General features: G+C 57.2%; 1 long non-coding RNA gene across 3 annotated transcripts; it reads right to left on the bottom strand.

Annotated features, from left to right (window-relative positions):
- Positions 1-5,708: 5,708 nt before the first annotated feature.
- Positions 5,709-10,891, bottom strand: LOC140697799 (uncharacterized). Of its 3 annotated transcripts, XR_012075146.1 has the most exons (3): positions 10,642-10,891; positions 6,525-6,596; positions 5,871-6,341 (listed from the first exon to the last, which is right to left on the bottom strand). It is a non-coding gene; the product is annotated as an uncharacterized lncRNA (long non-coding RNA). The 3 variants fall into 3 exon arrangements; XR_012075147.1 differs by having other exon boundaries at positions 5,709-10,058; XR_012075148.1 differs by having other exon boundaries at positions 5,709-10,055.
- Between the last annotated feature and the right edge of the window lie 8 nt (positions 10,892-10,899).

Genomic DNA, 10,899 nt, shown 5'->3' with positions numbered 1-10,899 from the left:
GGGCGGTCTTGAGGGGCACACGACGGGGGGCGGCTGGCGTGCATTGTGAGGGGTAGGAGGGTGGGGAACGCCTGGGGTAAAGGTGAGGGGAAACACGCTAAAGACAATCTGAGGTCAGGCGTGAGGGGGACAGGACGGGGAGCAGCTGAGGTGGGGCTTGGGAAGAAACAAGACGGGGAACACATCGTCACAGGGAAGAGCAGACCGACTCCACGCGAGAGCTGTGCCTTTAGCTCCAACGCCGGGCTCTGCGTCCTGGGCTGGGTCCCGCTGGTTCTGCACCTTCTGTAGAAGAATGTCGCCTGGAACCTGACATGGACGGGGGAGCCCGCTCTCCAGGCTCTGACCCTTAAGGGTAGGACACGTCTCCACTCATACAGATAAAAGGGTGCAGGACAGAGAACAGCGTTGCCTTGTTGGAGGTTCACAGGAACATCACGGCCTGGCCCACGGGGACAGCGGCAGGAACAAAGGCTTCCCACACCAGGAAGTTTGCAGCAACCAGGCACAGCCCTCCCCTTTCAGGAGCCTGAACTGTGCCTTGGGGAGGATGGTTCTCCAGGACATGAGTCCCCCATCTTCTCAGCCTGCGGTCCTTCCGAATAAAGTCACTCTTCCTTCCCCTGCACCTCGTCTCTCATTCAGTTGGCCTGTCGTGCGGCGAGCAGACACGTTTGGACTCGGTAACAGTGAGAGGCAGAAGTTGAGGGGGAACAAGACGGAAAACATCGAGGTAGCACAGCGGTGGGAGGATGTCTGAGGCAGAGTGTGAGGGCGCGAATGGGGCACATGAAATGGAGACTGTCTGAGGGAGTGCATCGGGCTGAGCAAGGTGGAGAATGTCCAAGGTAGGCTGGGAGGGACGAGAGGGCAGGAGTCGGAGGGGGAAACGAGGAGCTAGGTGGGGGACGTCTGAGCCGGCCTGTGAGTAGGGCCGAGGGGACCCACACCCCCAGCCGGGAGCAGATGCGTGTCCCAGGACCCGGGCCCAGAGCACCCCCACGTGCCCCTCCTGCGGCTGGAGTCCCCACATCTGCCCGGTACCAGGGCTTGGGGACGTCCATCCTCACTGCCCAGGGACAGGAGTGCCCACCTGCTGCTGCTCGGTGCTTCCCGGACCCTCCTCTGAGCCCCCAGACCCCTGAAAGCAGAGAGACCACCCTCTCTCTGCGCACAGACAGGCTGAGACTCAGCTCAGACGGCTCGAGTGTAGGACGTGCCGAGGGCCGCTGGGCTTTAAACTCGGGTCCGTGTCCATCCGTCTGTCTCTCCAAGCTCGGGTCTTTCCATCCCAGGGCCCTCAGCCCAAGCACTCAGAGCAGGGGGGGAGCGGGTAACAGGTGGGGGGGGCAGGTTCATTTCACTGGTCATTTTTCATTTTTTATTTGTTTCTCTCTTCTTTTTCCTTTTTATCAAAGCCAGTCGGTTTACAATGCTGTGCTGCTTTCCGGCACACAGCACAGTGGCTCAGCTGTACACGTGCCCTCTTTCCCTGTTCTTTCCCACTCTAGGCTGTCACAAGGCGCCAACTCAGGCCCCTGTGCTGCACAGGAGGACCTGCTCGTTCGTCTGTTCTACATACAGCAGTGTGTCCATCCCACCCCTTTTCCCCCGGTGACCACAGGTTTGTTTTCTACGTCGGTGAGTCTGTTTCTGGTTTGTAAGCAAGTTCATTTGTGTCATTATTTGGGTGGACCTGGAGATCGTCATACTAAGTGAAGTAAGCTAGAAAGAGAAAGAAAAATGCCACATGACATCACTCGTATGTGGAGTCGGAAAAAATGTCACTGGTAATGTTTTGAATTACTGGCTATTGAGATGAAATGCCTCTGATGATGAAAACATTTGCAGCTGAAAGACATCTTCAGAGCAGAAGGCGCTGGCTTTTCAACCAGCATCACTCGAAAGGGGACCCGTCTGCAGAGGGGTCTCCCACGGCTCAGGTCTGAGAACAGGGCCCTGCCTGGCGTGGTCCCAGGTGAGCCGGCTGGGCGTTATCGACAGTGTCAGGGGAGAAGGCGGACACCGTGTGTACCCACAGAACTCGCTGTCTGGCCGGCCAGGCCTCACGCGCGGACTAAGGAAGCCGGGAGTGTCCACCCCCACTTCAGCCGTGATGGGAGAGGGTCGGCTGCTTTGTAGGACACTGTCGGGTTAACCAGATGCAAGAGACAACGCAGTCACTGCATCACTTTGCATCTTGCCCGGCAGCTGACTCTGTCACATGGTGATGCCAATTAATTTTTTCCTTCAGGTAAAAGCACCCCTTTCAGAAGGACCGGCATTGGGTTTGCCGTGGCCCCTCTGACGTCCAGCACTGGGAACCCGTCCTGGTCCCACTGCGGCCAGGCCCGTCTGCGCTGGGGGAGGCGGGGCTGCTCTAGTCTGTCTGAGGAAGGCCCCTGGGGTCTCTTCTGGGCGCCCTGCCATTCCCCTCCGGCCGCAGGGCTGTGCTGAGGTCGGACGGCTGAACTGGTACAAGTCCTTCCACTTGCAACGTGACGCAGGGCGTTTCAGCCTGTGGTGTTTCATGAGTTTGCGAGTTATTTCCTAGAGGAGATGGGGGGGTCGGGGGTGAAATGAACAAGACTGCGCTTACGTGGCTGTGATGTCACGCCGACAGGAGAGACGGTACGGTGATGAGCCTGGTAGCATCTTAACCAGACTGAAGGGTGCCTGGGGGACCGCTGTTGATTTAGGAACCCAACACTTCACCTCCCCTCATCAGGCTCCCGCAGCCAGAGGCACGTATTTCCTTAAATGCCTCCCGTTACTGCTCTAAGAGGCCTTTCTTGGCGTTTCCTTCCAGCTTTATTCTACATAATTACAACGTGCAATGCTGCTGACACCCTCTCGGCTTCCTTCTTTATTGGTCAAGGACTGAGAGGCACCTTGACCAGAACAGGGGCAGGTCCGTGGAGCAGAAAGCACGCTGGGAGTGAGGGGGACCCGTGACCTGCATCCCCACATCCCTGCGGGGCCGGACCCTCCCCCAGGGAGAGCTGGGAGCCACCGGGTGCTGTGACTTGCTAAACGCCAATCAGCACAAACGCATGAAGGAGAGGCGAGCAGTGTGACACGGGAAAGCTGCAGGCTTCAGTCTCCGGGATGCAGAGGACTGGTGAGAAGGGTGAGTAACGCAGAGTCGCCTGCCTTTCTGAGGCAGGGGGACTGACCTGGAAGGAGCCATGGTTTACACGCTTAAAGCAAAGGGACCCACCAGCAAGGACCAGCGCTTTCTCTGGAACGGGCTCAGCTCTGAAAGGGCGTCAGGTTGGGGACTTCCTGCAATGTCTAGAAGAGCGCAGACAGTCACGACAGAAGAGGTGACCGCGTTTGCCCAAGTGCCAGAAGCTGCCTGCTGAGTGAGTAACGCTGAAATTACGCCCAGGGTGTGTTTCAGGAAGTAACCATTTCACTTTGTAAAATGTTCACCCTGGAATAAAAACTGTGTCCCAGGATCTTGTCCTCGTGCAGGCTAACTCCACATTTGTGGGGGCCACGACCGGAGACCGTTCAGGTCTAGGAATGAGATTTGGAAAGCAAGCGTTTATAGACACTCGCCTACCAGTGTCCACACTGCAATGTGGACTTTCTGCTACCAGCTCGATATGTTTTCAGTAACTCAAGGCAGGCTCATGGACAGCACAGTGCATTTCCCCAAGAGCTGCCACGTGACAGCTGAGAAACTGAGACTTAACACAGAAGTGCTTACACCTGGAACACATGCAAGTAAAACTAAGGGCTCTTGATGGACATCTTCCTTGAATTCATCTAATCCAGACAGCCCTTTGACAGGGACAATGACCAAGGTGACGAAGTCTCTGGGATCTTAAGGGCTGACCGTGATGACCTTGTCATGAACTCAAGGGCTCACCATGCACCTGGCTAAGACATCTGGACACTAAAGACACCACACCTCCAAGCATGGCACACCTGCGAGTCACAATGTGGCTGCAGCCTGCCTGCCACTGCATCCACCATCGCCCTTCCCCATGGTCTCTTTGCTGGGGCCCCAGGAGACTTTGATGCCCACCTCTGGGCAGGTAGCCATGGTTTTCCTCCACCTGGAATGTCTTTTCTCGCTCTCTGAGAAACTTCCACCATCTTCCAGAACCAGCTCTTTACAAGTCTCCCCTAATTCCCTGTCCACCCTGTCCATCCCTTCAAAATTTCCCCAACCGTTGTGCAGTTCCACGGGGTAGGGTCTGCTTTAGCCTCGTTTAACCTCACAGGATTTCAAGTTCCTCACCTGGAAAATGAAGGCACCGTTTCCATGGTTTCTAAGATCCTTTCCAGGTCAGTTCTCCTATGAATTTAAAACTCTATTGGAAAAACTGCAGCGGAACGTCCAGGGGCAGACAGCTGAAAAGGCCTGAGCCGGGGACCGGAGGGGACGCGGGTGGCTTCCCGGCCCGGGCGCACCTCGGCGAGCCTGCCCCTGGGGCCCCTGGGAGCTGCCCGGGTTCCCCTTCAGGGGTGCTGACTGAACACAGACCAATCACCCCTTCGCCAGGGAAACCACTCATAAGAGAAAACCCACGGAACAGCAGTGGAGCCGCCAAAGCCTCCAAAAGTACGTTAGAAACCTGGCAACCTGCTGCCTCGTGTGGCTGAGAATACACTGCCGTGTCCTGTGTCCTGAGGTCATCGAGTCCTGCGGGAAAGTCAAGGTTTCTGCTGTCACTGCGCTGAGGGGCGTGGAATCCCAGAGAAGTCCCGGTGTTTCTTCGCCCGACACCTGTGGGCAGGAGACGTCTGTCACACTCAGCCCCGGCCCAGCCACGGCTCAGGGCGCACTAGGTCTGTCCCACGTGAGGCCACACGTGGCTTGCCAGCTTCTGTGACGTTGGCTGGAGCCCAAGGAGAGACGGCCCAGGTCACTGGTGTGACCCCACTGGCATGTCTCACATCAAGGCCCTGGCCACCACTCACCTCTGCTCTGGGGGCACCAGAGCACTCTCCACGGGGACAGAGCAGATCTGCGGGGGCACTGGGCGTCCGTGTTGGAACAAGTTTTTTACAAACTCTCCCATTAAAAAAATTTTTCTACTTGAGCTGGAAACTCAACCCAGTTGAAGCAACCTGCCAGGGCAGCCTCCTCTCAGCTTGGAAGGGGCTTACCTGGGCTGACCTGGAAAACGGGCCCTGGGGCTATTGTCCTGTAAGGATGGACCCCGCACGGGCCAGCAGGTGGTCCCCCCTAGACAGCTGGGCTCCTTGGAGAGGATGGACAAGGGGCTGTGCCTTCCCACTTCTGTCTGAGCTAAAACAATACCAACCTCTTTTATATCTGGGACAAAATAGCTCCTGGTCCCGACAGCTGTATCTACAGAGAAGCAAACAGCATCTCGCAGCAGCCTGCTGACTCCATCATCTCTCACGTCCTCCAACTGGAGTGTCGGCCCTGAGAAGTGACCTCAGGAATTCTTTTTATTCTTTTTTAATTCTTTCCAGTCAGCCCAGACACTGTGCTAAACATGTGCTAAACATAGCCTGGCTGTCTCCCCGCAAAGCTGTATCCTTGCCCCCATGTGAGAGCTGGGGGGGCCGGGGCAGAAGACACACCAGTGCTCACAGCGAGCCTGCGAGGAGGGAAGCAGCTGCGCCCACTGGCCTTGCAGGGTAAGCCTGCCCACTTTGGGAGGTTAACTGGCAGTATGTGAAAATTGTGCAAATTATTGATGCTTTTGCTTCTTGTCCCAGCCTCTTTGCACAAAGATGTTTATTGCAGATTTTTTTGAAATAACAACAAAAACATTTAGAAACCTAAAGGTTCTAAGTTGAATAAATTGGATAAATAAAATACAGGATAGCAAAATTCTGTAAGTCCTTAAAAATAAAGGGAAAGCTATGTTTGCACAGAAGTATGTAGATGCCCAGATCTATTTATTTAAGTGACAAGTTGCCTGACAGTGCTTACATCTCATACACGCACGTGCGTGTTTTATACGATAACAGTACTGCATGTTATGTGTGTGTGTGTATGCGTGCATTTGTACAACAGTACATGCAGAAGGGGAGCCAACGCCTGGAAGCTTGCACACCAAACTGCAGCTGAAAACGGCAAATCTGGAAAAGCAACGCGCCTCTCCCTCCAGCCCCAGGAACCCTCATTCCAAAGGGCTCCTTGTTTCCCTCCTGCCATGCAAGCTGTCCGTTCAAACAGGTGGAAACTCCTCCTCCCCAACATCACTAATCCGTTCTCCTTTTCCTTCTGGTATTTTTTGGGTTTTATTGTTGAAAGTTCGCCGGAGCCAGCTGCACTCAGGGTCGGAGCACGGAGTACAGAGTGCTGAGAGGTCCTAGAACCTGGAACGTTCTCTTTCTGCAGCTTCGAGCTTGGCAAGAGAGATGCAAAGTTTTGAAAAACCAGAGAAGCTACAGATTTTCTACGTTCCAGAGCGTCCCCTTATAACTAGCACAGAAAGCCCCCGAGGCATGCCAGCCCTCTGCTGAGGGAACGTCCCCTATGGGCCGCGCTGGGGGATGGTCCCAGCGTTACAGGCGCAATGGGGCCTCACCTGACACGGACGTCCCCGCGCCCCCCACGAGCCCGGGCCACGGTGTCATCTGCAGGCTCGGGCTGCCACCTCCTGGAAACAGGCAGAACAAGACAAAAGGCAAAATCAAAAGCAGGTTTTGCTCAGAGGAAAACTCTAGGCAGGAACCTGGTCCCAACAGCTTTAACACCTTCTGTTCTTGGGAACCAAGGGTGTGACAGGCGCGAAGGTGACAACCCCACACATCTCAGTGGCCGTGGGACAAGGAGGGGCCTGGCTCAGAGCTCAGACAGCTTTCGCACAACTGCAATGCTGTCTGAACACCATGTCCAAGGACCAGAGATCCCAGTTAAAAGTGAAGTTATCCACGAGGAACTTGATGCTGAATAACCTTGTCACACACAGAAAACCGTGAGTCACGTAAGCACGAGTCGTGCGTGAAACCTAAGCACAGACTCGCAGATATCCACGCCCTCAGTCGCTCGGCACCAAGTGGAGGGCGCCTCTAACCTACTGGTAAGACCAAGGTGTCTTGAACATCCTTAGAGATCGTTCCAAACCCTGCAATTAACAAACCCCCCAGCAAGCTTCCCCCTTTGCCGGGACGGAGCCCCCGGGGTTGGCAACAGCGACGGCGGCGACGCTGCCGACCAGACTCCGCGCGATGGCTCCCGGGCCCCTCCACACCGCAGCCTCAAAGCGTCAAGGGAGGGGTCCTGGGTTATCTTCATCGTACAGGTGAGGAAACAGGCAGAAAGCGAGCAAGACGTGGGCCTAGGGTCACACACTTCTGGAAGCGCCCGAGATGGGACGGCCCCATTTTATGTGTGAGTCAGGGAACAACAGACGCTTCAGATCTGACCCACCGATCCATCTGGGAGGAAAGTTGCAGAAGGCATGCCAAGCCGAATGCAGAGGATGCCCCCTCAGGTCGGGTAGACATGCACCTTCCGCTGCCCATCAGGGAAGACGGCCGAAAGCTCATTCTAGACCCCTCCGCAGCGTCGGCGCACAGCCCACCCCGCATTTCCAAGTCCGTCCGTCCGTCCCTCTCAGTGTGTGAGGCTCTTAGGGTTTTATCCCCGATCCACACGAGCCACATGTCTGAGCCACTGGCTTCGTGGGGCTTTGTTACTGCCGCCGGAGGAAGCTCACCCACAGGCTCGGGCTGGAGCCGGGGCCCGAGGTGGTCCACACTCCCCCACCGCCCTGGGCTCAGCAGGAAGGAACCAGCCTGAACGGCCTCCAAGATCGTTTCCAGTTTTAAAATCCAGTGATCCTTGAGACTAGGAAAGAAACACGATACACTCTTCATGTGGGTGGAAAGTGGAAAAGCACGTATCACGTGCACAGCGTTTGACATCTGTTTCCATCACGTCCTCAGAACGTATATGGTCACATTTCTCTCACCTTCCGCTAGACTTTGAGCCCTGAGGGTGACGGCTGTGCTGTGCCGTCCTGGGCCCAACACGTCACCCAGAACAGAGCAGGCCCTTAATAAATGTGTGTTCATTAGCACAGAGAACACCGGTTTAGTACCCACGGCGCAGCAGGGCTGGGGGACGGTCCACATCTTGTCTCGGGAGTCAGACCTCCTTCGTCTGCGGGAAAAGCAGGCGCGGCGTTTTCCTGCCTGTGATCAGCAAAGCTCCATCTGGTCTACGTGGGGCAGCTCTGCTCAGGGGCAACCATCGTACGTGCTTCCAGGGAGCCTGGGGTGTCCTTCTGCCCCCCGTTCCTGGAGCCTGCACCCTCGAGCGCCCAGAGCCCTCGCATGGCTAACCCTCTCTAGATGCCCGGGACGTGTCCTCAGTGAAGCCCCTCCCAGCAGGTTCCTAAAAGGCTGCCGAGCCGTCCTCAGTGGGCTTACATTTGGGGCGACAAGGGGTAGGTTAACTTCCTTTGACATTTTCGCTCAATCTTCAAGGCAACCGCAGGTTGTCAGATAGTCCCTAGACCACCGCTCGCTGTTCTGTTTAACCCAGGCCTCTAGCGCACGGAAGGGTGTAGGATGCTCTGTGGGATGGCGTGAGCTGAGCCATCCAATCAGCAGACGGGAGGTGAGGGATGGGCCTCGCAGAGGCCGTGGCGTGGGAGTGCTTCCCCACTCTCGTCTCTGCAGCGTGAGCCTCAGCTTGTGTTCAGATTACACATTCGACACGAGTCTGCCATCGAGTTGACACTTCTTGCATTTCTTAAAAAAGTATCTGATAACCACTTGGCCATACTGGGATAAGAAGGTGCAGGATGAAGCCGTTGGAGCCTAGCCCTGGGCCACACGGCGAAACCGCCGTGGACAGACCTGCACCAGAGACCAGGCCCAGCTGGAGAGCGTGGGGACCGGGAGGCCTCAGGGATGGGCATGGCTGCGAGGCTGTCCTGGGAGGCCGTGCTCAGGCGCCACGTGTTCCAGGACGTGGGTGCACAGGTGAACGAGGCGGCAGGGGTTCCGCTCTCCTTTCCCCAAGACAACTGCGCTTTTCTTCGTGGGTTCAGGGCTACAGCCCTTCCCAGCGCGGCCGGCAGGGCAGGGCTGAGCTTCAGATGCCCCGCAGCCTGGGCCCTGGCCCTGGACAGCCCCCGGCCGCGGGGGTGCTGGGGGGCCCCCACCCGGCCGCCGTCATCACAGGTCCACTCTCTGATGCCGACCCTAGCCCACCAAGACGCCTGCTGGCTTTCTGCTGGGTTTGGGGTCTTCCAAGTCCCAGTTCCTGAGGACGCCCACCCGCCTCATTCTCCCTCCAGGCTGCGGTTCCGGAGCGGCTCCCCAGCAGGGCCGCTGGGGAGAGTCGAGCCTGCTGCCCGCCCTCCCGGCTGTCGTCCCTCACTCCTCACTCCATGACTCTCCCGCCGCCAGGAGCCACTGTCTCGTCACTTCCTTTTTTGAAAAGCCTTCCCGCCTTCAGTCACGTTCCACCTGGGTGTCTGCCTGGCCCTGGACTCTGAGCCGCGTGACGTTTTGCTGGGAAAGCAAGGAGATGACTGATGTGGCTGCACGTCAGGAGGGCTTTGAAACACGCATTCCATTCGACCTGCGACGCCCGCTCCAGGATGCCCTCCTGAGGGGACGCGGAGAAATGCAGTCCAAGATTTATTTACAAACGTGTTCTCCAAGGGGCCGTTTGTAAAGGCCGTTCCCCACGCGAGGCCAGCTTGACGCTTTCCAAAGAGAAGAGCGGACCCGTCATGCCCCTCAAGGCCAGCGGCCAGCGGGCCAGCAGGGCGCTCCCGTGGTGCCGCCCGGTCCAGCTCTGCGGGGGTGCTGGCCGCACAAGTGCGTTCACTTCGCGAAGTCACGCAGGCGCACGCAGAATTTGTGTTCTCTTTGTACATTACACTGAAAGGCTTTTTAGTCCAGTGGTTACTTGAACGGAGGTTTCTCTAAGAGAGACGAGTGACCACTAGGCCCGTGGAAAGATGGTCGAACACCTCAGTCATCAGGGACACAAAGCAAAACCACAGGAGGCCACGTCACACCACAGGATGGCCAGAATCAAAAACATGGAAAATACAGGAGTTGATGAGTACGTGGAGAGAAGGCGCCCTCCTACCCTGCTGGTGGGAACACAAAACAGAGCAGCCCCTGAGGAAGAAAGTCCAATAGCTCTTCACAAGGTTGCCCCAGGGTGGCCACGTGACCCCGCACTTCTGGTCCCAGGGACCAGCAAAGCCCCTCTCCTGGACCAGACGCTGGACTCCAGACGGGCCCTGCGAGCCGGCCCCGCCCCGTCCTCGGGCAAGCGCTCAGGGCCCGGTTCAGCAAGAACCCTAAGTCCACTGAACCAGAAGCCCCCGCTCTCATGTCCGACCAGACCCCTCGTGTCCCCCCGCCCCAGAGGACATCGACCACGTGGCCTGCCTCCAGCAGGAGTCCAGTCAGTTGGTTCGGCCAGAAAACCCCTTACCCTGAGGTTTCCTCTTAATAGTTTCCCGTCCACCCACCACCCCTCTGCTCCTCCCAGCTCCGTGGCTATAAACCCCGCTTGTCCCAGAACTGGGCCTGGTCCCGCACCGAGGGCTCCTTCCTCCTGTTGCAGTAACTCCTGACTAAGATCTGCTGTTTCCACTTTACCACCTCCTGGCTCTGGTGTTCTTTGACCCAAAAGAGTTTAAAACATACGTTCACATAAAAACTTACATATGGACACGCAGAGCAGCATTGCTCGTAAAGGGCAAAACGCCCCGAGCGCACATCGACTGGCGAACAAGTAAGCTACACGCGGCCTGCTCGCACGACGCAACGCTGTTCAGCCATAAAGAGGGACGGCGTCCCGACCCCTGCCGCGACAGGGACGCGCCCTGAAAACAACAAGCTCAGTGAGGAAGGCGGCCGCGAAAGGCCCCAGCGCGGCGTCCCCTCGCACGGCGTCTCCGGAGAAGCCGCGCCGCCGCGGGG

Source organism: Vicugna pacos, chromosome 8 (assembly GCF_048564905.1).
Source record: "Vicugna pacos chromosome 8, VicPac4, whole genome shotgun sequence".
NCBI lineage: Eukaryota > Metazoa > Chordata > Mammalia > Artiodactyla > Camelidae > Vicugna > Vicugna pacos.
Note: the sequence above shows the minus strand (reverse complement) of the source record. Positions and strands in the feature narration are given on the sequence as shown.